This window comes from Tiliqua scincoides, chromosome 8, assembly GCF_035046505.1.
Source record: "Tiliqua scincoides isolate rTilSci1 chromosome 8, rTilSci1.hap2, whole genome shotgun sequence".
In the NCBI taxonomy this organism is placed as follows: Eukaryota; Metazoa; Chordata; class Lepidosauria; order Squamata; family Scincidae; genus Tiliqua; species Tiliqua scincoides.
Window position 1 is genome coordinate 4,153,889 of NC_089828.1, and position 27,343 is coordinate 4,181,231.

Sequence of the window (27,343 nt, forward strand, 5' to 3'; positions counted from 1 at the left end):
CATTTGGCAGGCCGCTGTGAGATACAGGAAGTTGGACTAGATGGGCCTATGGCTGATCCAGTGGGGCTGTTCTTATGTTCTTCTGACATGACTGAAACGTACAAAATTATGCAAGGGAAGGATAAAGTGGATAGAGAGATGCTCTTTACACTCTCACATAACACCAGAACCAGGAGACAGCCACCAAAATTGAGTGTTGGGAGAGTTAGAACAGACAAAAGAAAATATTTATTTACTTAGCATGTGGTTGGTCTGTGGAACTCCTTGCCACAGGATGTGGTGACGGCGTCTGGCCTGGACGCCTCTAAACGGGGATTGGATAAGTTTCTGGAGGAAAAATCCATTACGGGTTACAAACCATGATGCGTATGTGCTACCTCCTGATTTTAGAAATGGGCTATGTCAGAATGCCAGATGCAAGGGAGGGCACCAGGATGCAGGCCTCTTGTTATCTGGTATGCTCCCTGGGGCATTTGGTGGGCCGCTGTGAGATACAGGAAGCTGGATTAGATGCAAATAGATAACTGAGTCTCTTCCATGATGAGCCACTGGATAACTTTTTTTCTCCTTCCCCCCCCCCCCCCATTATTTGGAACTTAGCACTACTGTCATATTACGGCTGTTGTGTTAGTTTTATCTCTTTTTATGTTGTGTCAATAATAGTCTGGGCATTTTGCCAAGAAGACACTTCAGGAATCCTGAAGGCCACAAAACTTTTTTTCCCTTCTTTTCTTTTTCCCCCTTTATTCATCCTAGCTTTTATATTCCCCCCCCCCCCACAGGTAGATGACCATTCAAGGTAGTTGGTTTAGAGCATAACAAAACACACAGCATGTAACATAATTTGTTTTTTTAGATTATATTATTAGCAGTTTCTATTTTTTATTTTTGTTTAGTCCTCATACTTCTCCCTTTTTAATATCTGCCCAACGACGCCACCTGTACATGTCTGTACAAATGCCTCACACAGAAGACTTCCATATTTGTTTCCCCCCCCCCTTCTTTTTTCTTTTTCCATATTGGGTGGTGGTGCATTATTGAGTTTTATTTTTGGGGTTTTCTTCTTTTTTTTGTACACATGGGTTTTTCCTTTTGTTACATTATTAATATGAAGTTCATTATAGCGATCAGAGTAATTTGCAGGTTCTTTTTCTTTGGAATAGTATATTTTCATACAGGCCAAGATATTAACTTTGTATGTACCAATATGAATGAAGGCAATTTTTTAAAATTATTATTATACAGTAATACTAGGGGCAACTCCAAGATAGATTATATCAATGATATTGTAATACTTAGGTATGTTTAAAATGATCTCATGGAACGTGAAGGGGATTAGAGATAAACATAAATGTCGGAAAGTACTTTCCAGGCTTGGGGAAATGAAACCAGGAATTGTGTTACTCCAAGAGACACATCTTTTGCCTGGAGAGGAAAACCTCTTATCTCATAAATGGGTGGGTGAGGCTTATCTTGCAGGTAATTGTTCATAATTGTTTTAGTCACCTGATCAATATAGATTATCATTAAGTGATATGTGCTGGAGATTTTAATGAAATCACAGATCCTTATCTTGACAGAAGCTCTGCCTCTTTTAGAATACATACTAAAGTTAGGTCAACACTTAAAATATATATGGAAGAATTAGGTATGATTGACCCAAGGTATGCACTGCATCCTTTAGATAGAGAATATACATTTGTTTCCCTGGTCCACCACACCTGTTCTAGAATAGATTATTTTTTGGTATCCAAGTCCTTTCTATCTAAGATTACACAAACTGATATTGACCTTGCTGTTCTATCTGATCACTCCCCAGTTTCGATATCTTTCACAATTTCGGGTGAAACTAAGGTATTTAAACCATGGCGTTTAGATATATCCTCCTTAAATGACGAAAGCTTCAAATGCATGATAAATAATGAAACTAAACAATTTTTTGAATTTAATGAAGGAAGTGTTTCATCACAAGTTTCTTTGTGGCAGGCATATAAGATGCCTCAAAAAAGACATAGTGGAAATGGAAAAGGTGCAAAAGTGAGCGACTAAGATGATTACGGGGCTGGGGCACCTTCCTTATGAGGAAAGGCTACGGCGTTTGGGCCTCTTCAGCCTAGAAAAGAGACGCTTGAGGGGGGACATGATTGAGACATACAAAATTATGCAGGGGATGGACAGAGTGGATAGGGAGATGCTCTTTACACTCTCACATAATACCAGAACCAGGGGACATCCACTAAAATTGAGGGTTGGGCGGGTTAGGACAGACAAAAGAAAATATTTCTTTACTCAGTGTGTGGTCGGTCTGTGGAACTCCTTGCCACAGGATGTTGTGCTGGCGTCTAGCCTAGACGCCTTTAAAAGGGGATTGGATAAGTTTCTGGAGGAAAAATCCATTACGGGTTACAAACCATGATGCGTATGTGCTACCTCCTGATTTTAGAAATGGGCTATGTCAGAATGCCAGATGCAAGGGAGGGCACCAGGATGAGGTCTCTTGTTATCTGGTATGCTCCCTGGGGCATTTGGTGGGCCGCTGTGAGATACAGGAAGCTGGACTAGATGGGCCTATGGCCTGATCCAGTGGGGCTGTTCTTATGTTCTTAAGATAACATTGAGAGGTAAAATTATTTCCTATTCTTCCTATAAGAAAAAATTAAAGATAATGCAAGAGGAGACATTAAAAAGCAAATTGTAATATCTAATTCACCAGTTGGCTACACTGCCTTCACCTGACACTTATGCTCAATTACAAAAAGTGAAAAATGGATTGGAGGAAATAATTTCCGAGAAGGTGGAACGTGCAATGATTTGTTTACGTCAGACATACTGAGAGAGTGGTGAGAGATCTGGCAAGATTTTATCTCATCGACTAAAGCAGCAAGGTCTTAACCAACATATTCCTATTATAAAGGATAAGGATAGTAATCTTTGTTCTAATCCTAAAGGAATAAATGAATAATTTTTTAAATTCTGTTCTACGGATGTGACAGGGAACCTTTGAATGAGGATATAGAATCCTTCTTTTTAGACGTGAAGCTGCCTGGGTTAAGTGTGGACCAACAATAAATCTTGGCTGAACCAATTAAGTTGGAGGAAATTAAAAGTATGATTTTTAAGTTGCCATTAGGCAAAACGCCAGGGCCTGACAGATTCCCCGTGGAATGGTACAGGATGTTTTCTGATGTTTTAGTCCCACAGTTATTTTTATTTTATAATGAGATTTTTGCATCAGGTATATTACCCCCTTCTATCGCAGAAGCCTATATTACACTCATTCCAAAAGTAGATAAGGATCACATTGATTGTGCTAATTATTATATTGTTAATAAATGTGGATGCCAAAATTCTATCCATGGTGCTGGCTAGTAGATTGCAGTAAGTTATCAAAACACTTGTACATCCTGATCAGGTTGGATTTATACATGGACGACAAGGGGCTGATAATCTAAGATTAGTAGTAGATCTGATTACCTTGGAATAAAAAAAACCCAGCAGTCTGCTATTATCTCATTGGAAGCTGAGAAGGCTTTTGACCGGGTTCAATGGCAATTTATTCTATCCAGCCTCATAAAACTTGGAATACCTCAAGAGTTTTTACAATGGGTTCAGAGTTTATACTCTCAGCCCACATCACAAATAGTAACAAATGGTTGTATATCTCCCAAAATATATTTGGGTAAAGGAACTAGGCAGGGTTGTCCATTCTCCCCTCTAATTTTTAATCTCTGTTTAGAGCCTCTTGCCTGTGCAATTAGGCAAAACTCCAAAATTCAAGGAGTTAAATACAGTGAATTTAAGATTGTTTTGTATGCTGATGATACATTGTTTATTGCAGACCCCATCTTGTCTATATCTGAATTACTGGAACTCATTAACATTTTTGGTAATATTTCTGGTTACACTACTAATTGGAGCAAATCTGAAGTATTGCCTCTTGGAGACAGTATTTTGCAAGATATATTTAGTGTATGGAATTTTAGGTGGTGTCCTGAGTTTATTAGGTATTTGGGAATTCTTATTCCCAGAGATATCAAGCAGATGATTAAACTGAATTTTGATAAGCTGATCTCTCATTGAATCTTGGTAAATGGGCACCCCTAAATCTGTCTCTATGGGGAAAAGTTAATACCTAAAAAATGAATATTATTCCTCGTATTATATATGTACTACGTGCAATTTTTTAATTGTGAGAGTGAGATACCATCATGGGTGGTGTTAGAAATGTCTGTGTTAGCTCCATTGTGTAAATGGGTAGCACAGGGGTCTAAACATGTTAATAATCGACAAGTACCAGTGACTAATCTCAGCTAGGTATATTTGGAATATGATGGCACAGAAGTTTGAATTTGATCCCTATTCCCACTGTAGATTAACGTTATGGATGAATCCAACTTTAGAGATGAATAGGGAATCTTTTTTATGGAGGAGCTGGACTGATAGGGCTATTTTTACATTAGATATTATTATTATTATCAACAACAACAACAACAACTTTATTTTTACCCCGCCTTTCTCCCCGAAGGGACTCAAACTATCTAGATCAACTTACTGATCAGGATCAGGAATTTTTTTTCATTTGATAGACTTAGTGAACAGTATCACCTTCCAAAGTCTTTTAGCTGGCAATATTTACAGTTACAACATTTATTAGTTTCTAAATTTGGTCCCTCTGCATTATCTGCTTCACAAACTCCCCCACTTCTAGACATACTTATGCAGTCTGTTGATATGAAGAAGCCAATAATATTTGTTTATAAATATCTAATGTTGTGAACTAAGTTTGATACACATTTACTTAGAATTAAATGGAATTCTGAATTGGAATGTCCTATCCTGGGTAAGCAATGGGCTGCGGCACTTAAGAATATACAGACAATTATCTAGAGATCTTAAATTACACCTAATACAGCAAGCAATACTCTTTAGAATGTATTGGACACCACAGAGGCTACTTCTTAAAGGACTTAGTAAGGAACCTAGATGTTGGAGATGTTCGAGTTTGAATGCTACGCTTACACATATGTTGTGGTCATGTCCTGTTATTGTAAGCTTTTGGGATGAAATTATTATAAAGATAGTGCTACAGCAACCTTTAATTTTTGCTGATATGTATGTAATTCTTAATTATCTACCCATTATCTGGAGACTCACACCTTGACAACTGAAGTGGACTCTGTGCCCTCACGGTAGCAAAAAGACTTATATTATTTCATTGGAAGGAGAGATGCCCACCTACATATGCCCAATGGACAAATGATATTTTACATTTATCAGTATTCGAGCGAATGATCTATTGGCATCAACTGTGTATGGATTTGAGGATATCTGGAGGCCATTCCTTGACATAATAACGTAAGCCGCATGAAGTGTTGATATGTAGATACTCTGGTCATGTATATGTATAAATATTTTCTCTTTTTTTTAAGCAATTCATAAGCACGTATCAATGTTATATTCTTTTTTCTGTTCTGCTTATGTAAAATAATTAATGTAAAATTTAGGGGGGAAAAAAGGAAGCTGGACTAGATGGGCCTATGGCCTGATCCAGTGGGGCTGTTCTTACGTTGCATACTGTGTGGTAGATTGAGATAAGCAACCAAACTAACTATAAGAGCATTTTTCTACCTTCCCCACTGCAAGATACTGTACTAGGAGTATGCCAACGAGGCAATCCTTGCCTTACTATTTTGTTCAGCAGTAAATACATTACATGCAATCAAAAGTATGCTTTTCAATATTATTTCACATGTTCCAGGACTGAGCCAAGGCTCAATGAAGTCTTGTAAAAGGGTAGTCTTGAAAGAACGCATGAACTGTAGGATTCAATGGCACAGGTGTCATTAGCAGTTAGGCAGAATAACATGGTAAATGGGGTGAATAAGAGACTCAGGGAAAACAAGTATGTCCATGAGAAGATGTTTAAGTGGCTAGAAAACTGGCCTAACACAAGGTTGTGTCTTAACAAGAAGGCATAGAACTGTAGCAGAGAGGAATGGAAAGTATCCAACTCAACTGAAATACTGACAAGAAGCCAGAAAGTGTAGTGGAGAGGAAGCGTGTGCAAGATTATGTGGCACAGAACTATGCTACAGATAATAATGTTACTTCAAAGGAAAGAGCTACTATAAGAGGCAAGGTGATGTGCTGCAGACAACATGAACGCATCAGTGCTACGCAGAAGCACATAAACTACCATGTTTACGGAAAATAAACCGGGTAAGTCCCAAGCCACAGACTGAAGTTTAAAAGAACTCTGCAGAACTGGGAAGAACAAGTTTCCACAACAGACATTTGTGACAGACGAAGAGCCACTCTGGGACCACTTTGGGATTGCTGTATACAGTATTCTGATAAGAATGATCTTGTAAGACAAGGATTGGTTTACTTCAGTCTTGCATGTTTTGATTCCTGCACTAGTAAAAATATGGCCTAGCAACATGCTGAAGCAAGTCCACAGCACAGACACTTTAAAACTGGCATCACTTCCAGAGCAGTTCTACTGTTCCGCAAGATTGAAGCATCACAATTTGCTTATTGGACAAACTTGAAGAGGTGAACATTTATTTCAGAGAATAAGGTAACATCCTATGCCAGGAATCTTGTTTCAACCATGGAAGACCAGGATTCCAGCATGTACCACACTAAGCCCAAAAGGACTAGGAACAGTACTCTTGACAGCCAGAGTCTCTGGCTATGCTAAATGCGTTAGATGCTGACTGCAAGCACATCCTGCGATTCTCAAACACTTGTCAGAATCATTTTCTCCTGTGGCATTCAAAAGATTTCACAAGCAACTAACATCTACAGCTGAGGTCACAGACACAACCATAGGATAACCTTGCTGCTTAGACTGACCAAATCTTGAAACAGCTCCCAGTATACCACTCTTCTTTAAATAGATAAACACTCAATTAAAAGAAACACAATACAGTAGCTAAATCATGAGCTTTAAAAAAATTCAAAATTTACAGAAAAAAATTATGGATTACATTAAATCTTATTTCCAGAGGATTGGCCATACAGGGGGTCTCCATTATACATTTCCCAGTATTTAAGTCATCAACTTTGAGGAAGTAGATGCAAAAATTCTCCAGACTTATATCCTTTACTGAGTTAGCCCCATACTTTGGGCCCAACGGTTTTCAAATTCTTGGAGAGTTTGAGCCGCTCTAAGTTCTTGCGGGGGAGGCAGCGGGGACTGGGGAAGGCAGCGGTGGCAGGGGGAGCTCAGGGGGCTGCAGGGCCTTGGCTGCACATACCTGAGCCTCCTGCAGCCTCTGGGGGGTGCAGGGAGCCCTGCAAGACCTTCTGCAGGGCTCCCCACAGCTTCAGAAGTGAAAGTGGAGCAACTGCGCTCCGCTTTAGGGGTGGCGGGGCGCAATCACTCCACTTTTGCTTTCAAAATGGTATATAAATGTGGATGAATTATGAGAAAAACAGAAAATGCACCAATTTCAATTTGGGTATAGGAAGCTGAACCTATCAGTAAGATGCAAGTGATTGTTCAGAGTGCCAACTTTTGTTTAGCATTATAGTGGCAGGTTGTTGTTCCTTAATTTACACATTACAAGTTATATATTAGCAGCTCTCTTATTTACAGAATAGTGAAATAAATCTGCAGTATTGCCAGCTAGTCAAGTATGTTAACCTTTCAACTCCAACCAACTTCCATGAAATGGACTTTAAAGTATGCCAGTTTCAACAACATCATGTCAAAATACCCTGGCAAAGGAGCATGAAAAAGGTGATCAAGAGGTTCAAGATAATGAGGTAACTTGTCCGACCCAAGTCAGTCAAAATCTGAAACATTAATATTAGTCTTGGTTTTTTCAGGTCTGCTTATATTAGGTGCTGGCAACCAGGAGCTCCTAGACCAAATGGAACCCTCTGATGAGGACTAGATAAATACACCAGTTGTCAACAATATAAGCAAGCAAGGAGGAGGAAAACATGTAGCTTTGCCTGCAAAGTCATTTAAAAGCAGCTGGAAAGAATACAGGCCTACCACCAGTCAAATAACCACACATCAGTGAGTCTGTCCTCAAGAAAAAATACTGGTTCAAAGACTCATCTGGTTAAACTTCAAAATGTAACAGCTTAACTATGCAAAATGCTTGAACATACAGGATTTCTGCCATAAGTTAAATAAAACCAGCATTGTTTGTCCCAGCTTGTGGACAGGAAACTGACGACAAGATATAGTAGAAAGTCCATGATCAAAACAAAATGTACTATATTTTGCCACTGGGTGACACCAGAAGTTGCAATTTTCAGGCAACCAACTGAATAGTTGAGTTTATTAAAAGATTTATATACCACTTCACCAGTGCTGCACAGCTTACAGGGAACACTGCCAGCAGGGCTCCTATGTTCCAATATTGACGTTTTTCCTTCCTTCCCAAATATGTAATGGGAAGTGCTAATTTGATTTCTTCACTACAATAGACACCCTGAACAACCTATTCACTAATATCTGCTATACAGCCCATTTGAGTTGTGATAAAAGTCTGCAGTAGAACTGTGATTTAAACTTTTGATACTTCAAATGGGCCATTGTAGTAAAAATTTCTGTATATCAACTCATTTTATAACCACACCTCCTCTCCACCCACTTTCTTTGATGTAGCCAGTGCACTCACTTGCTGAATCTTGTCTCAGATTAGACTGTATCGAGGCATGAAATGGCTTCCATATGCTGTTAAGTCAACAGAGGTTACAGTAAGGAAGTCAGAGTTTTACAGGATATTGTTCAGGTTCACAGTTAAACTAGGCATTCCATAAATATCACATTAGTTAAAAAAACAAAATACAATATTAATGTAGCAATGTATGGGAATGACATTTGTTCAAGACATGCTATTCTTAAGTCCTGACATATTTATCAGGCAAGGTCTTTCGTTTTGAGTGCAAACTGTAACAAGCAACTTGGCCAAGTCCACTTCAAATGTTGCTAAGACAGTATAGGCAGCTCTTGCTTAGTGCATGCCTAATTTGCATGTTTTCAAAACAGTGCAACTTGCAAATACAGGAAATTTAATTTACACTGCCAATTTTCCAAATTATGTGGTCAATTAGGTGCTAATGAACAAGCCCACTAGACACTGCCAGCTTCATGTAGGGGAGGGGTCTTCTCTAAAGTCAGAAGATTTTAAAAATAAAACTTGTTCACAGAGCTGCCACTTACTGCTTTCTCCTTACTAGCACCTTTCTTAACATCATTGCTTTCTCAGTCAGAGACACTGATAGCCACTCCCACTCACCTCTCCCCTCAACCCTCCCCCTATACTATACTGGGCAAGCAGAAGTCACCAGTCATCAGTAAGATTGTTAAATAACTTCTCCCTGACAAGTTCTCAGTCATTGTCATCAGTGCCCTCCCTCTGTAATCACCAGCTGTCAAAGTGAGAGCTCAAAGACTTCTCCCCTAACCCATAACAATTACATTGGTTCCTAAGTGAAAAGCAGTCTCAATTTATGTGTTTCAAATATATGTGCCAATTTGAAAACGTAACCTTGCATAAATCAAAAGCTGCCTGTACATCAATGCAAGTCACTTCAGACTGTTATCTATAGTGTTATCTATAAGAGTCATATGAATGTCATATGAATAGTCATATGAATGGACTATTATAAATAAAACCTTTTTTTACAGTTTTCATTAAATACAGCAGAGCAAAATCACTGAAATTATTCCTTTTCTCATTCACTAGGAAAGGATATATTTTCCTTTGGAGAAAATCAGATCACAGAAGGGTTGTGACATTTTGCAATTTAAGAGGAAAACATGCCTTCAATCGTGCATTCCAAATATAGATTAGAAACCCAAATTCCTCAGCTATCTTAAAAAAGGCTTGCAGGGTTGGGGGGAAGGGGACCACACATAATTTTTACACTGACGTTGACTGTGTTAGGAGAGTCAAGCATGCTCACCTTTGCAACAGAGCACTTGTATGCATTAGAAGTAGTTTCTCTGAAAAAGAGGTATTAAAAATTGAACAGCAATCTACAAAGAACTCCACATTATGTATCTGCAATTATGCCATTTCAGGTCATCCAAAAAGGATTCCAGGAGGGCACTGCTCTCCCCTCCCCCACCTCACAATTGACAGCCGATAGCAGAATGGGTTCTAATGAGAGGTGCGTATGCATTTCCCATAGTCCCATCCAACCACCACATCCTGACATGTGCACCCTGTATGAAACAGAGCACTAATTAAGTAGTTGAAACAAAGCTGCCAGTTTTTAATAGATGCTGCCAAAACTGAATTATGTAGCTTGGAATTCACATGCCAGTTATTAACAGTATATACAACAAACATGAACAGTGACAGCACCTGTATTTTCAAAGAAGGTTGCTTCATTATTTATATATAGTAGTTCCATCTGGGTATGTGGCACTTTACATAGACTGAAAGTAGTGACAGGTCTCTAAGCAGACACTGCAAACTGATGATAGCAGGAATGCACTGCAGGCCAGAAGCTACTTAAGTCTAACCAAAATAATCAAACACATACACAGATCCCAGGGAACTTCACTGACAGTACTTTGACCCAATTCTTTTACTATCTGCTTGTTTGAAGACCTATAGCAGCTGAAGCAGAGTTTTGACTGGCTACCAACAGCTGAGATGCCAGCCACACTAGTCTACTATTTCACCTGCATCAGCAAAAGCAGTGGGAGTTACAGGACACAAGCATGAGAAAGCTGCTACTCACCATTATTTCTAAAACTGAAAACAGCTCACTAACACTGTACACTGATGTGCACATGCTGCTCTGAACCCATCTATAGCAAGATGTTTGACAACCATTAAGATTTAATATTGCCTTCTGCTAAATAGTGATGACTGAGATTGCAGCAGTCCAGTCTTTCTGCTAGCACTGCTTAGTCCCTTCTCTTGGGGTTCTGCGACTATACCCAGTTGTAGCCACAGGTGCCTTTAAGCTTTCCTTTCCAAATTAATTAATCCTACTTAAGACATTTTTATTTGTTAAGGAAAAAATGCAACTTTTACTGTTACCCTATCTAGGTCATTCCCCTGGGGGCTGGGGATAAGAATAGGCCCTCAGTTTGGCTGTACTTGTCGTAAGAGATGACTAAACAGCCACCGGGTAGATGGGACTCCTTAGCCTGGGAAGGCAGCTCATCTGAGAGAAGGAAAACTCTGATCCCAAACCTCTACTGCCTTGTGGCTACATCCAGTTATGGAAAAGGCTTCAGGAGTCAACCTCGAGGCAAAATCCAAGAGCCGGAGTCCCTGAGGCAGTTCATGGCTGAACTGTTCAGTCCCTGAACAGTTCATGGCTCCAGAAGGATCTCTCCAGACTGTTAGAATGGGCAGCAAAATGGCAGATGCGCTTCAATGTCAGTAAGTGTAAAGTCATGCACATTGGGGCAAAAAATCAAAACTTTAGATATAGGCTGATGGGTTCTGAGCTGTCTGTGACAGATCAGGAGAGAGATCTTGGGGTGGTGGTGGACAGGTCGATGAAAGTGTCGACCCAATGTGCGCCGGCAGTGAAGAAGGCCAATTCTATGCTTGGGATCGTTAGGAAGGGTATTGAGAACAAAACGGCTAGTATTATAATGCCGTTGTACAAATCAATGGTAAGGCCACACCTGGAGTATTGTGTCCAGTTCTGGTCGCCACATCTCAAAAAGACATAGTGGAAATGGAAAAGGTGCAAAAGAGAGCGACTAAGATGATTACGGGGCTGGGGCACCTTCCTTATGAGGAAAGGCTACGGCGTTTAGGCCTCTTCAGCCTAGAAAAGAGACGCCTGAGGGGGGACATGATTGAGACATACAAAATTATGCAGGGGATGGACAGAGTGGATAGGGAGATGCTCTTTATACCAGAACCAGGGGACATCCACTAAAATTGAGTGTTGGGCAGGTTAGGACAGACAAAAGAAAATATTTCTTTACTCAGCGTGTGGTTGGTCTGTGGAACTCCTTGCCACAGGATGTGGTGCTGGCGTCTAGCCTAGACGCCTTTAAGGGGATTGGACAAGTTTCTGGAGGAAAAAACCATTATGGGGTACAAGCCATGATGTGTATGCGCAACCTCCTGATTTTAGAAATGGGTTATGTCAGAATGCCACATGCAAGGGAGGGCACCAGGATGAGGTCTCTTGTTATCTAGTGCGCTCCCTGGAGCATTTGGTGGGCTGCTGTGAGATACAGGAAGCTGGACTAGATGGGCCTATGGCCTGATCTAGTGGGGCTGTTCTTATGTTATGTAACACAGTCACTTCCTGGCAACTCCTGCGACGCCGCTGGAACCAACCGTATTGGCTTCTACCTTTCCATTGGACCATTTCAGTGATGTGGAGAGGGGGGATTTGCTGCATTGGTAACAGTCTATCCTCCATATCTACTTTACCCAGGCTTCGCGCACTGGAGAGGACACTGTTCCAGAACATTATTCAGAGCGCGATACCATAGTCTTCCCAGACGGAAGGATGCCAACAAAAAAACTCAGTCATTTCTAGACTAGGCTAATACACTGTGCTCTATGTGGAAGTATTTTTGAAGTCTGTTGGAAACTTCAATTGATTCAGACAATAGAAGCTCCTACTTGTTGGTGTTTGGCCTGAAGGAGCAAGCAACACTTCGGCAGAAAGACCAGCCCGACTCCAATTTGTGGACATAGTTTAAAGCCCTTTACAGCTTCAGTCCAAGTTTTAAGAGAACACATCTTTCTGTACAAACTGCCCTGTATGACTGAGTCATTAGTGGTGGCCCTGCTTCCAATGCCAACGCTGTCTAATAGTGGGTTGGCTGACCTAAGGAGGACACTCTCAGTGCACTGGTGGTACCCTCATTACACATTCCCTCTCAGCCAAGGATCAACAGGTACACTTGCTTTTGGAGACATCTGTTTAGAAACATTCCAGTGAGCATCTGGGAACAGGTGAATTTTACTCCAAACTCATCAAGTAATATTAGTACCTGCTATTGTGGACTTGTTAGTTATAAGTTTTAAAATGTTTTAATTTATTGTATAGACTGATTTTATGGTTTTTAATGGTTAGTCACCGAGGCTTTTCTGAAGCATATGGCAAGATTTTAAAACTTGAGAGCCAGGGTAGTGTAGTGGTTTGGGAGGTGGACTTAGACCTGGAAGATCGAGGTTCGAATCCCCCCTCAGCCACGAAGCTTCCTAGGTGACCCTGGGTCAGTCACTTTCAGCCTCACCTACCTCACAGAGCTGTTGTGAAGACAAAAGGAGGGGAGCAGCTGTGTACACCACCCTGAGCTCTTTGGAAGAAGGGTGGTATAAAAATGTGAATAAATAAATAAAACATTCTGCCCGCCAAGCAAAAAAAATAATTGCCATCTATGAGACAGTGGATTGGTGTAACTGGTGACTTTAGACAAAAGAGAAGCCAAATTATTCATTAGGTCCATTATTCCTCAGCAAGTATCAAGCTATATCATAAATAGAAGTTTGACTTATCAAGAGATCAGAGCTCACAGCAATCTTTTAGAACACTGGCGTTTCAATAGCTGGAAAATAGGTATCTAGTGAAAAAATGTTACTAAGGAAACAGAACCATAGACCTTTCAAGCAAACGAAAGAATTTAAAAAGTACTTCAATTATTTACTTATCAGGAGACTGCTCAATGACAAGATAGTTAATTCTACAATATACTGTTAAAGAATTATCCAATACCCCCTTGCCCACAAAAAAAAAAAGGATCTTTGGGAGAATAGTAAAAAAACTCAGTCACAGAGTTATTCTGACATCAGATTATGAACTTGGAAGTTTTGTGCCTTCTATTAAAAGTTCAAATACTGCTACTAAAAAGATTTGCTATTTTCTAAAACACAGCTTTTAGAAATGATAAGAAAACTATGTCACTTTAAAGTACATATGCATGCATACATTCAGAAACACAAATTTGTTCAGAATGTACTTCAGGACACTTATTCTCTTGAAAGCAGCAAAAATTCAAACAGGAATTGACAACTTCAAACCACATAACAAATGTGGTAAATAGTACTCATCCAAGATGCAAATGCAGTTATAGCTTCAGGTTTATTTTCTATTTTAAGTGAAAAATTCATATATAAAATTTCTAGAAATGTTAGTCATGAAAACTGAGAGATTCTCTAGGATATATTTTTTGAATACATACAGATATTTATGCAATATTTCCTTATCAGCTCTAAAATTACATATATGCATTTCACCTTAAAATGCTAAAGTTACTTAGCATTCAGTATCATTCAAATAACTCCAGGGTTAGAGACAGAGGTGCAAGGCACTGCCCCCTATGGGACCTAAACATTCTTTGGTTTTTTGTTTTTTTTCCCCGTTTTCCCCAGCTAGCAAAAAATATATGTGATAAATTTGCGTGAACTAAAGAAATTGGGCTTAGAAAAGTTTCTTCTTCAGAAAGCACTACTCAAAAACTAAAGCAACAATTAAAAAAAGGACCTGCAAGACTATGAATTAGCAATGAGATGACCATATACTCCACAACCAAGCTCTCTGAGGTCTACAAACAAAAACAAAACAAATGTCTGTTTCTACCATGGGCCTCAGGAACCCCAAGGTGGCAGGTTCCACCCAAACCATACCACTGTGAGACATCCAAGCGGTGGCTTCCTCTTTCAACTTCCCTTTTTGTCTCACGCTTCTCCTCTATGCCAAAATTTTTCCACACATTAGTGCACTTACATTCTACTGACTTCTTTTGGTAAAAATCTGTGCTGAGAGCAAAGTGGGTACGTCATCCTATCAGACTCAGCTTCATCTGTGAAGTCAAAACGTGATTGCTCCCACCTTCTTTGCTAGTTGCTCTTCAGTTTACAGTTCCAAGAACATGAAAACAATCACTAGAAGTGCAACAGTTGACAAGACAGCTAACATCCTTAGTCTACTCTATCCTGATAATAGCTATTTTTACAAAAACCACTAATACTAAAGCTTCAAGGACACAAGCAGTTTTGTTCAGTCATTTTCATTGCACAATTTGGAAGTTATCTTCATAGTGAGCCTCCAAAATTTGGCTTCTCAATAGTTCTACCCCAGGTATATAAACAGGAGGATAACATCATTTTGCCACCCTTATGTACTCCGACGTCTTGACATCCAAATTCCTTCAATGATTCTCTCCACACTTCAGATACAGACACCATATTTTCACACACACACACACACACACACAGGTTGATTAAGGTCGGATAAAGGCCAATTAAGGTATGCATGTCAGAGGTATTCATGAACAGGCAACACACCATGGCAAAGAAGCTTGTGTGCTACTGTGAATGTGTCTGAAGGTACCAAGAACACTAATTAGGAATGAGGTGATAAGAACATAAGAACATAAGAACAGCCCCACTGGATCAGGCCATAGGCCCATCTAGTCCAGCTTCCTGTATCTCACAGTGGCCCACCAAATGCCCCAGGGAGCACACCAGATAACAAGAGACCTCATCCTGGTGCTCTCCCCTACATCTGGCATTCTGACTTAACCCATTCCTAAAATCAGGAGGTTGCGCATACACATCGTGGCTTGTACCCCATAACGGATTTTTCCTCCAGAAACTCGTCCAATCCCCTTTTAAAGGCGTCTAGGCTAGACGCCAGCACCACATCCTGTGGCAAGGAGTTCCACAGACCGACCACGCGCTGAGTAAAGAAATATTTTCTTTTGTCTGTCCTAACCCGCCCAACACTCAATTTTAGTGGATGTCCCCTGGTTCTGGTATTATGTGAGAGTGTAAAGAGCATCTCCCTATCCACTCTGTCCATCCCCTGCATAATTTTGTATGTCTCAATCATGTCCCCCCTCAAGCGTCTCTTTTCTAGGCTGAAGAGGCCCAAACGCCGTAGCCTTTCCTCATAAGGAAGGTGCCCCAGCCCCGTAATCATCTTAGTCGCTCTCTTTTGCACCTTTTCCATTTCCAACTATGCTAGCTGTTGGCATCCTTCCATCTCAGAAGACTATGGTGTCACGCTCTGAATGGTGGTTCTGGAACAGAGTGTCCTCTCCAGTGCACGAAGCCTGGGTAAAGTAGGTGTGGAGGATAGGCTGTGACCCATGCAGCAAATCCCCCCTCTCCACGTCGCTGAAATGGTCCAATGGAAAGGCAGAGGCCAATACGGTTGGTTCCAGCGGCGTCGCAGGAGTTGCCAGAACGTGACTGTGTTCAGCCATGAACTGCCTCAGGGACTCCGGCTCCCGATTTTGCCTCGAGGTTGACTCCTGAAGCCTTTTCCATAACTGGATGTAGCCACAAGGCAGTGGAGGTTTGGGATCAGAGTTTTCCTTCTCTCAGATGAGCTGCCTTCCCAGGCTAACAAGTCCCATCTACCCGGTGGCTGTTTAGTCGCCTCTTACAACAAGTACAGCCAAACTGAGGGCCTATTCTTATCCCCAGCCCCCAGGGGAAATGCTAGCAGATCTCAGGAAAAACAGACTTATGAAAAGCCTGCTGTCTTATTCAATAATGGACAATTCAGACAAACAACTCTGTTCCATTATCTCCTCATGTTCCCCCTTTCCTTCTCATCCAAGAAGGTAGAGTGAAACCTTTTGAATCAGAACTGCAGTTCTGTGTTGCATCTACTGATTAAGATACAACACTGAACTGACAAAAACACTGAACTTATTCAAAAGCAATGAACTGGCCCACTGCATCCTGCAAGTTCAAGGTAGTTTCACAGTATTTTTACACAAATCATTTAATAATTAAAAGCAGCCAGGTTAGGAACCTATGGGGAAGTGGAAGCAGAAAAAAAGAGTGCAGTGCAACAAATTTAGGAGCGCAGAAAGAACCAATGCTGCGTAAAATAGTCTAGAACACCCTTCCCAGAAGCACAAATGTGCAATCCAAGTACAGCAATCTCCAGTGTAGAATTCTACTCACAAAGGGAAAAATCAAAGGTATCTAAAAAACCAACTTCAATCCCTGTTACTCAGGCTAAAAAGTCAGATCCAATTCAAATTTATCATGAAGGGTACTACTAAATGTTCCAGGGCTAGACAAACCACCCTAAGATCCAACTACTCTCCATTGTAGAGCATATAATAGGACCAATACCACTGTCAGCTTGCAGTTTACCTGCAATATATTTTGCAAAGGATGACCAATTCATCTGTACATTTTAACAGTTAGCACTTAGATGCAACCACTATGGTAGTCACAGCAAAAGCAACTCAATGACACGGTTAAACAGGTGCTTTACATTCCTCTTGATGGCCTTCCATTAATCTCTCAGCAATGTAACATGATCAAAAATGAAACCAAGGCAGTAGACTAGGCTTTCAGCTGACACATGCACCAGTTTTGGTAACCACCAGTCTTAACTGCAACCTCACTGCAATTTCATCTCCTGATACCTATCCAAGATAAACCTATTCTACTGTATTCTCTAAATATCACCAACTACATCTATTCCAGCTTATACCTTCAAGAAAAACATATACTGGAAAATTCTATCTAAGAAAATTTTCCATCAGTGCTAAACAACAGTATCAAAACTTTTCAACTCTAATCATCTAATTCATTGCTTCCCAAACTGTGGGTTGGGATCCACCAGTGGGTCACAACTGGATTGTTGGTGGGTCATGAAACTGACAAGCTGATGGCTGACTAGGAAAATGTACTGAGCCCTACGGAAAGTGAAACTCAGCTGCACCTGCCTGTTTACTCATGCCTCAGTAGGCAAATGTGCTTCAGTTCATTTTGAAGGGCAGCCCAAGAAGAATGTAAGGCTCTCAAAATGGTCCCAATTCAATGAAGGCACACTCCAGAAGGAAGTTATCCCCCCTAAGTTGACAAGGAAACTGTATTGAGTCCTACAAAAATTGAATGGAATTGCATGTGCCTGTTTACTCATGGTTATGCAAATATGCCTCAGCTCCTATCAAAGGCCAGGTGAAGGAAAACACAAGACCACCAGAACGGTCCTGATCCGATGAATATGAGCTGGTAAGGTGAAACTTTTTTTAAGTTACATAAAGCAAGGTAGGTCACGACAAAGCGTCATTTTAAAAAGTGGGTCTCGGAGCTAAAAAGTTTGGGAATCACTGATCTAAGCAAAAAGGCAAAATCCAAGGTCCTTCTTGGGCCTGCATATTACCAACAGCAATTCAGATTTAGTTTTTAAAAACACAGACGTGAGCAAACTAAATCACACACAAAGTTACCCAAGTAGAAAGCTGAAATTATTATTAGTTCTCACAGTACAGTACATAGTAGGTGTAGAATAAAACTGTCATGGTGGAGCATTTATTTTGAACCGTTACTATATTTTACTCATTCGCTGGATACCCTGCCAGATACAGTTCTAAATTAGACAGTCATCCACATGTAGTATATTTCAGGAAGTCTTAAAGCAAACCACTTAGGAAGTAGTAATATCTCATAGCAAGCCAGCTACAATAATTTACACACTGAGAATTAAAAATAGGATGAGGAAGACAAAGTGGGCACAGAACAAAGTATGACCCAGTCTTTCAGATAAATTACGTTACATTGCTGCCAACCATCATGACAAAAAAAATGCTATTGTAAAGGTCTGTAGACATTCACATAGTACAGTATGCATATTACAGAAAAAAATTGCCAGCATAGCTTCAGTTCAAGGTGTATTTTTCAAAATAGATTAAATCATCCTATTCACTCATTACATTGTTTGGTGCCATTTCCCTAAAACCAGCTTAAGAAAATGTAAGATTGGTAGCTCTGTTACACAGCTCATTTGAAAAGCACAGTTGGAACAAATGCACAGCAAATTTTATTCCAAAGAAAGGAGTTTTCATGAAGGACATGAAGGCAATGATGTACACGACTAATTAACTCCCAGCAATTGGCTCTTCAGCATGATGCAGATCCCTAGAGTACTGGGGTTCTGCCTCCTCCTTGATCCCACTAATCCTTTAACACTGGATACTCCCACATTCATTTCCAAAGCCAAAAAGGTCAGGCAGCAAGAAGTGTGATGTCACAACACTCTGACAGTTGCAGAGGAACAAACTTCTCCCACTCAGTAGTATCATTCCAACAATTTGTTCCGCAGCACATAATCACTTACTGATAACACTGCTGCAGGGCTGGTTAAAACTGTATGCCAATAATATTTTAGGTACACAAACCCAAAACCTAAAGAGAAAGTAATATCTAAAAGACAACCTGCACAAGTAGAAGGGGACCTCTGCTTATGAAAATGTCTCTCCCCCACCCCCTGCAAATCTTCAATGAGATTTATAAGGGGGCTGGAGTGGGAAAAAGTAGACAGGAAAGCTTCAAACAGAATTCCACTAACACTCCTTTAAATACAACCCAGTGGCATTAATTATGCATTCATGTTAAAACTATGCTACTCAATTTGCATTCAAACATCCAGAAAGCTTAACATATCAATTAATCCCTCATGCATGCACTGCACTATAGATACACATGCTAGCCACCAAAGCTGCAACCTAGCAGATCAAAACTGAAGTGTTCAGAATAAGTTTGTTTGTTTTCCAAGCAGTCTCTTGGACAAGTACTAAAAGGAAATCAGGCTGTTTGCATTGTCACAGCTAGAGATCAACTAACACCACATCCAAATGGTTTTTTAAATATTATGAACTTAGCATGTTTATATTATAAATACTTCGAACACGTGAGAGTTGTACTCATGTGAGAAGTATACCCAGATAAGGCAAATATCTATGCAGCATACAGTATTTCAGTGGGGAGGGACCTGAGGATAAGAAGGTAGAGCTTGCTTACCGCCACCTACGACTTGTGGTAGAGGTGAGATTTCCTGGTTTGCAGTTCAGTTGCTATACAAGCTCTTGGAATTAATCCTGAGGAGGTTAAATGTATATGCTTCTAAGGAGTCTTGGAATAATACTTAAAAGGAATTCCAGGTGATTAACAAAAAATTCTGAAAACATTTCAGCTAGAAACAAATTTGAAAGTGTGACCTGAGTTTCAAAACAAGACAAGTGCAGATTCCAAGATAAATGGTTAAACCATATGTTGTGGTATGAGTTACAACCATAACATGGGAACCAAAGCTTGGTTCCTTTTTCAAGTGCTCTGTATTGCGATCTCTGAAAATCAAACTGAAAACTATGTAACCTTGAAACAGAGGCTAAAACAAGACTTTCGGGACACAGATGAAAAGAATGGAAATATCATAAATCACTACAAGACATTTTCAACATTTACAACTAAGCCTTGATCAATATTATCCTCTTACAGGTAAAAAGGGCAACTTGGTCATTTAAAGTATTTTTCTGATATTTCTCACTAATCTCCTAAAAGCTTAATAAGTAAATGTACATTTGTCATACCATTTTAGTAGTTTTTTTTATGACATGCAGAGCCACCATTGTGCAACATACCACATCTGATATGTGATAACATAACTAATCAGGGCAGAAATAATGTAGACTAATTATAAAAGCTTCCACATGTAATGTGACATTTATGTCATGCAAAAAGGTATGGGAAAATAGGATATACACAATTAGAGCACAATCCTGTGCATGCTCACCCAGAAGTAAGTCCCAATAGTTTCAATGGGACTTACTTCCAGGAAAGGATGCATACAACTGCAGCCTTAAACATGAACATTACCTGAAGTGACCCTCAAGCTAAAAACAGAGTACCCTTGTTTCTCAAATCTAAACAAGATGACAGGTAAGAATATGCAGTTTTGGCCACTTCACTACAGATATTAAAATGTGAACAGTATTTGCGGTAGCAACAAGCACAGCAGTCTTTCAAGAGTCTGCATGAAGACAGAGTGCACTATTTATTTTTATTTATTTAAGAGATTTATATTCCGCCTTTCTATCCAATTAGGACACTCAAGACAGCTCACAATTAAGAACATATTAAAAATATACATATATAAAGGCATTAAAACAATAAAACACAATAAACGAGTCCACTATTCACTTCCAGTTTTCAGACGTACAGTAGAAGTTAGCAATTAAGGAGACACAAAATTGAGAGTACTAAATGGAAACCACATCTTTTCTCATGACAGTATTGTGTATTGTTGGTTTACATGGGATTAATGAGCAATGAGATTCTTCAACAAAACCCATTAATCTATGACTGAAGAGACTTAAGCTAAATCACCACCAGGTTATTCCACACATCCCAAATAAGAAATGGTACTGAGCACTCCCCTGCACCACCATACAAACTGACTTCCTTGTACAGTACAGGTGTATTCCAATATCACTTTTCCCTTCCCACATCTCAGTCACACTGCTTTACCCCACATTTCACCTCTAGTATAAGACACACTGAGCCATAGCAATTAAGGACCCATGTGCTGCATTCCTGTTCAGAAATCCAGTGAGACTATAACCCTCAATTAGAAAAGCCTCAAGCCTTGACTGTTCATACTACACATGCCTGCTTATTACCAATAAAAAACACAATTACTTTCCCACACCCCAACTGGGGCTGCATACCAAACACTGGAATATTATAGCCTACACTAGGTTAAGATTTCCATAACTGATCCTTGAACACATTTTACAAGTCACACCTTACAACCTATATTAACATCATAATCATCCAGTCTTTACTGCACTCATCCTTTTTCTGGATAAGACATGATGCACTTCAAAACACCGAGTCCACTAAATCAATGGTTCCAACTTTTTTAAACACTCTGTTGGAACCCACCTAGGTTTACCAGACTTTTAAAAAAGGAGATCTGGAATGAATTAATATTTTATTTATTTATTTTATTTAATAATAACCAGAGAAAAGACCCTCAAACATTTATCTCCCTATATTTTCACATGCTTGCAAACTGCAGTAGCTGAGCTCCTTGCAGGTTGGTTAGCAGCTATCTTGCAAACTGCAGGAGCTGAGCTCTTTGCAGGGTAATTAGCAGCTACAGTATCTGATTTTTCAGTAGTCTCAGGGTTTGAGGCAATTAGTTATCTGATCTTTCCATCCCCCTTTGGCAACCCACCAAAAATCAGGTCACGACCCACCAGCGAGTCCTGACCCACAGCTTAGGAACCACTGCTCTAAATGCATCATAAGGTAATCTCTCTACATTCCCACCAAAGGAAAATATCTAATTGTCTGAGATTTCAAATTATTTATAGCACCAAATTCAAGTTAGAATCTAAACTTCAGTACAGTATAATTGCAAGACTATCATGATTTCAATTTAAATAAACCTATAGCTATGCCAGAGCAGTAAGAAATATCTACAGGCAAAATACTTTATCTTGGTAGTTTGCAAATTACCAACCAGCCTAGAAATGAGCCATCTTGATAGCAAAACAGAATCATCCAGTTTGTACCCAGACACAGAGCAAACAAAAATATTTTAAGCCATTGCTGGCAATTAAAAATAAAGCACTGCTGTTCTTTTATGCTCCACATTTAAAACTGGCTGCCATTAAGATGGCAAAATCAGATACTCAAATAGTCTCAGGAAATACAGCATGCTGTCTTTCAAGATCTCATCAATAAAAGTAACTCCAGCGTATTTAAACGTCAAAGCCATGCACATACTGAGATTCTTGTGTTTCTGTACACAGTACATATCCTAATGGGTTTAGGAAGCCACAGTTCACAAAATTTGGCTGCTTATGATTTTGGACCAAATGTCAAGTAAAACAAAAACAAAAAAATTACATCCACAGCTCTTCTGCTTTGGCAGGACAGGTGTTTACAATACTACTGCTTTCCAGTTATGGAAATTTACTTCTACCTTGTATTCACTTCCTACAGCTTGTCTCAAGAGTTTTACAAGAAAAAAAATGCTAGGCTAAACAGAACAGCATTCATGATAAGGCTTTGCCAGTCTGCCATGCCAGTTTATACAGCAAACAGCAGACAATTTGACACACACACACACACCCCAAAGAGAAGAGTGCCTACCAGCATGTCATTAGGATTTTAACAAAGATGAACTACAGTACTTGCTCAACAGTTTGATCACTATACCTATCCCTCATCATTCAGCAGTGTTCCCAAAAAACAGGAAGAGTGTGTTGGAAAAACCTAGCTTCATAAGCTTAGCTAACCTCAGTTAGGGAGTTGCCATTCTGCATTGACAGAAATAACTATTCCTTTATAACTTCTTTCTACACTGGAAGTTAAAATAATGTTTGCAAGTAGTTTACCACCAGCCCCCCCCCCCCAAAGTCTACCAATAGTAGACAACATTTCTACAGCAATGACTTATATTACCTGGCAAGCATGAGAGAAAGTGTTTCATGGTAGTCTTTCTCCACCACCTTTCCTTAAAAAACAGGTACCTAGAGTATACCAATTTTATAGGATGCAGGCAAGTACTTCCAGCCAAAACCTACAATTAATCCAGAACAGCTCTCAATTTTAAGCAAAAACAGAACTTGCAGGAAAAATATCCATCTTCTCTCTCTCACTCACTCTGTCTTAAGCAGACAGGACAGCCATCCAGATCAATAATTAAGTTAGCTCCTGAAGGCCTGGACCCTAAACACAAAAAGCAATCCCTTTCCCAATTTGCCTATTCCCTGCCCCAAGTCCACCTACAATATTTCCTGTCCCAGTTTTACAAATGCCCATCCGTATCTCAGTCACACAAAAGGATGATACACAAGTCCTTGAGAGTCTCAGAACAACAAAGATTACCCCAACTCTCCACAATCTGGTCTAGTACTTTTGCTCTTAGCATCCAAGGGTTCTACTCCTCAATGATCAAAGAAGAAAAACACAGCATGGTTTCTAAAACCTAAAAAGTGTTCCTATAATTCACTCTGAATTTGTCAGTAGCACTTCTCATCCCATGCACTAAAACCAGGCAAGGGGGTGGGGAGGGGAGGGGAGAGGCAGTTAGCCATAGGAGAAAAGAACAAGCAAGGATCTAGCCAAGACAGAATGTGGAAGCATTAACATACTACAGTTTGTTAACAGGAATATGATTCTGTTAAGAAGACTATCTCAATCCTTCCTGCCCCAGTCTCTTGACCTCAAAATTTATCAGTGAAGGGGACTACAGGTTCCCTGACCCACAACCCCATCCTGTCTAAAAGAAAGCCCCAATCCACTAGAGAAGAGGAAAGCTTGGAAAATAAAGTGCTTGTTTATATTGACATTTTCATTAAACACCTAAGTAGATCCTGCTCTGAACAAAAAGGGGGGAGAACAAATCCTTGCTCAATCCCCAACAAATTATGCTGTATTGGGAAATATGAAAATGGGGAAGAGAGGAAGGAAAAGTACAATCTTTGAAGGATGGTATCATAGGACACTTCAGTCACTATTTGGACTTGCAACCTCAACTCAGCTGAACATCAACAAGTGATCTCCATCTCAAAACAGACATAACAAAATGTTGCCATCCAACAACAAACCTACCTGCATGTATACCATTTCCCACTTAGACAAAACAGACAGCTGTATGTGCAGGCACGTATACATACATGTTCCTACTTACAGAGACCTTCTACTACACGTACGTATGTACATCACACACAGAGTGATTTTAGATGGCAGAAAAGCCCACCCTCTTTCCTCACCCAATATACTTTAGATTTTTTTAAAATTTCTGCCAATTTAATTTTGCTAACTACTGAGCCATTTTTTAATTGCTCCAAGATCATTTTGGTGAGCGTCTTGAAGGCTGTTGAACAGTAAGGTGGGGGAGATGGAGGAAAAGAGAATTTGCACCCAACCCTATGCTGGTCTACTCAGAAGTAAGTCTCATCATGGCTTTCTGGCAAGGACTCAAAACATACCTGTTTCATCTGGCTTTTTGCTGATAGGTTAGGGTTCTGCCCACTACATGCCTCTGTAAGTAATGCTGTGGCTTGACAGCTTCCCCTGAACTAATTTGCTCCCCCTCCGAATGACTCCATGAACATATGTTGACTTTTGCTTTTAGTTTTAGGTCTTCAGGTTTTGGGGTTCAATGCTAAAATAAATATTTTTAATGCTCAGTTTTGACTTTTTTCTGTTCATTGTTGTGATATATATTATACTTTTTTATGGCACTTTGTAAGCCAACTTGGTAGAGATGGGTTTTTTGGGTGATAATGAAAAAAACACATAAAACAAAAAGTACCACTTGGTGCATGTCTCAATTTTGTAAAAAAAAAAAACCCACAAAAATCTGAAAAAAATAAAACCATTCTCTAATGCCTCTACATAGCCTCTAATACCTCTTCATGCATATGGCTATATCTGTTGAGTCTACACCACCTATAACACCTACGTAGTACACCTTTAAAGCTATTATAATTATAATTTATAAAAACATGCCCTTTGAGTAAAGACACATGACCACTGCTTTCTACACTTCAAACTTCGGAAAACACCAAAAATAAATAAATTAGTCAACTGGGCTTACATCCCAGAGTAAGTATATGTGGGATTGTAGCTTTGTAGCTATAGATACATCCAAGGAGTTCTGCACACCCATAACATGATCTTGTTTTTGTTTTGTTTACTCTCCAATGCGAGGGGAGAAGGAGGAGAAAAGAAGGGGATATGTGGCTGCCCCTCAGAGACCTTCTCACCAAGAATCCCCACCCTCATTTTGACATGGGGGAGACCCGGAGAAGGAAGTTTTGCCCCCCACTATGGCCAGCCCCCTTCATTCTGACTTGATAGGAGACCAACTGCCCCACTCCTCCGTGCTCCCTCATTTTGACTCGGTGGAAGACCTACCCTCCCACTCCCCCCCCAGCCATCCCCATTTTGACTTGGGGGAGGATCCTGCCAACACCCACCCTGCCAACCCCCCTCATTTTGTTTTGGAGGGAGAACTTCCTACCCCCAGCCAGGCTCATTTTGACATGGGGAAGACCTAGAGGGGGTAGACCTACCCCCACTGCCCCCCTGGACAACCTCATTTTGACGCGGGGGAGACCTACCCCCCACTACCCCAGACCCCTTGGGGGAAGGTACCTACCTACCCCCTAGCCACCCTCACTTTAGCTTGGGGGGAGACCTACCCCCACTGCCCCCTGGCCACCTAAACAGCTGCCCACCACCCCTGTACCCCTCCCTTCCCCGCCTCACTCACCCCCTTTCCGGTTCCTCCTCCCCGCCGCCGCCGTGTTCTTCCGCGGCTGCAGCTGCTGCTGTTGCCTCCCCGACAGAGAAGCTGACACCGGCGGAAGGATACCCACGAGGCGCTATTTTAGGCGACGCGGCGAAGGGGTCCGGAACTACTTCCACCCTCACGCACCACTCTCCCTTTCCTCAGAGGGCGAGGCGACTTGCAACAATGCCTCCTCCACCGTGTCCTTCCGCCAGCACGAAAAGACTCCCGGGGAAGAATCAGCGCCCTTCCTACGCAAGAATGAGCAGAAAAGAGGCCACGTGACTGCTAAGACGATCGTTTATAAGCTCTCCCTCCCCCCCCCCCGGGAAAACTAAGAGCGCGACCAGCGGACTATATTTCGTTCCACAGCAGGGGAGCGGCTCCGTCTCCCTACGTTCACCAGTTTCCAGGCCACGCCCCCATACCGCGAGCCGATTGGGTAGAGGGCGGGACTTCGGGCTCAGCGAGGCTCAACCATAGGAGGAGGAAGTGGGGAAACAAAGCTTCCAGCCAATCAGCGAAATGTTGGTAGGCGGGCACCGGGAACGTTGTTTGACAAGCCGGCGCGCCCAATCAGGGCGCCGTACACCGGAGTAAAGACTGACCAATCAGAACCTGCGAGTGGTGTGGCGCTGTTCCGAACAGTCCTTGGCAGGGGTCTTCAGAGTGGAAAGGGCCTTGCGCATGCACAGAAAGCATTCTGAGAGAGTGACTCATAGGCGCGCGGGGGGAGGGGAGAGAAACTGAGGGAGAGGGTTGCGCCTGCGCAGTAGCTCTTCCTTCCTCACGGCTTCCTCGGTCGGATTGACACCAGTCATGTGCCCTTCTTGAAACAAGGAGGCGGTCGTGCTATGCAAGGGCGCGCGTGATTGGCTAGACTTTGAGTAAGGGCGGTGTTGCTGCCCAGACTCCAGCCAATCACGTCGCTCCTTTCACAAGGTCTCACACAGTTTAAAAAAAACGGTTGTTTTCCCTTCTTGACCTGAATAACAAACCGCCTTTTGCAGTTTCTGACTAAAAAGGCGGGATACAAATTCTTGAAGTAAATAAAACAAGTAAAGCCTGTTTTTTACACCACCTCAGTTTCTGTGGGGTTTTATATAAGGAAATAAAATAATAAAAAGTAATTAAATTTTTTTAATAAAAAGTAAATAAAATAAGAATAATATTCATAATGAAGAATATTTATTTACAAATAACAAATATTTATTTGAGGGGGGTTTTTTAAACCACCTCAGTATCTGTGAGGTTTTTTCTTGACCTAAATAATAAGCCGCCTTGTGCAGTTCCTGACAGGAAAGGTGGG

General features: G+C 40.7%; 1 protein-coding gene across 7 annotated transcripts in view; it reads right to left on the reverse strand.

The window, feature by feature from the left end:
- Nucleotides 1–26,103, reverse strand: part of MEF2A (myocyte enhancer factor 2A) — a 99,638-nt gene extending 73,535 nt beyond the window's left edge. For all 7 annotated transcript variants that reach the window (XM_066636284.1, XM_066636282.1, XM_066636280.1 and 4 more), the window contains exon 1: nucleotides 26,017–26,103. The gene's annotated coding sequence lies outside the window, so the exon portion shown is untranslated. The remainder of the gene's footprint in view (nucleotides 1–26,016) is intronic.
- Between the last annotated feature and the right edge of the window lie 1,240 nt (nucleotides 26,104–27,343).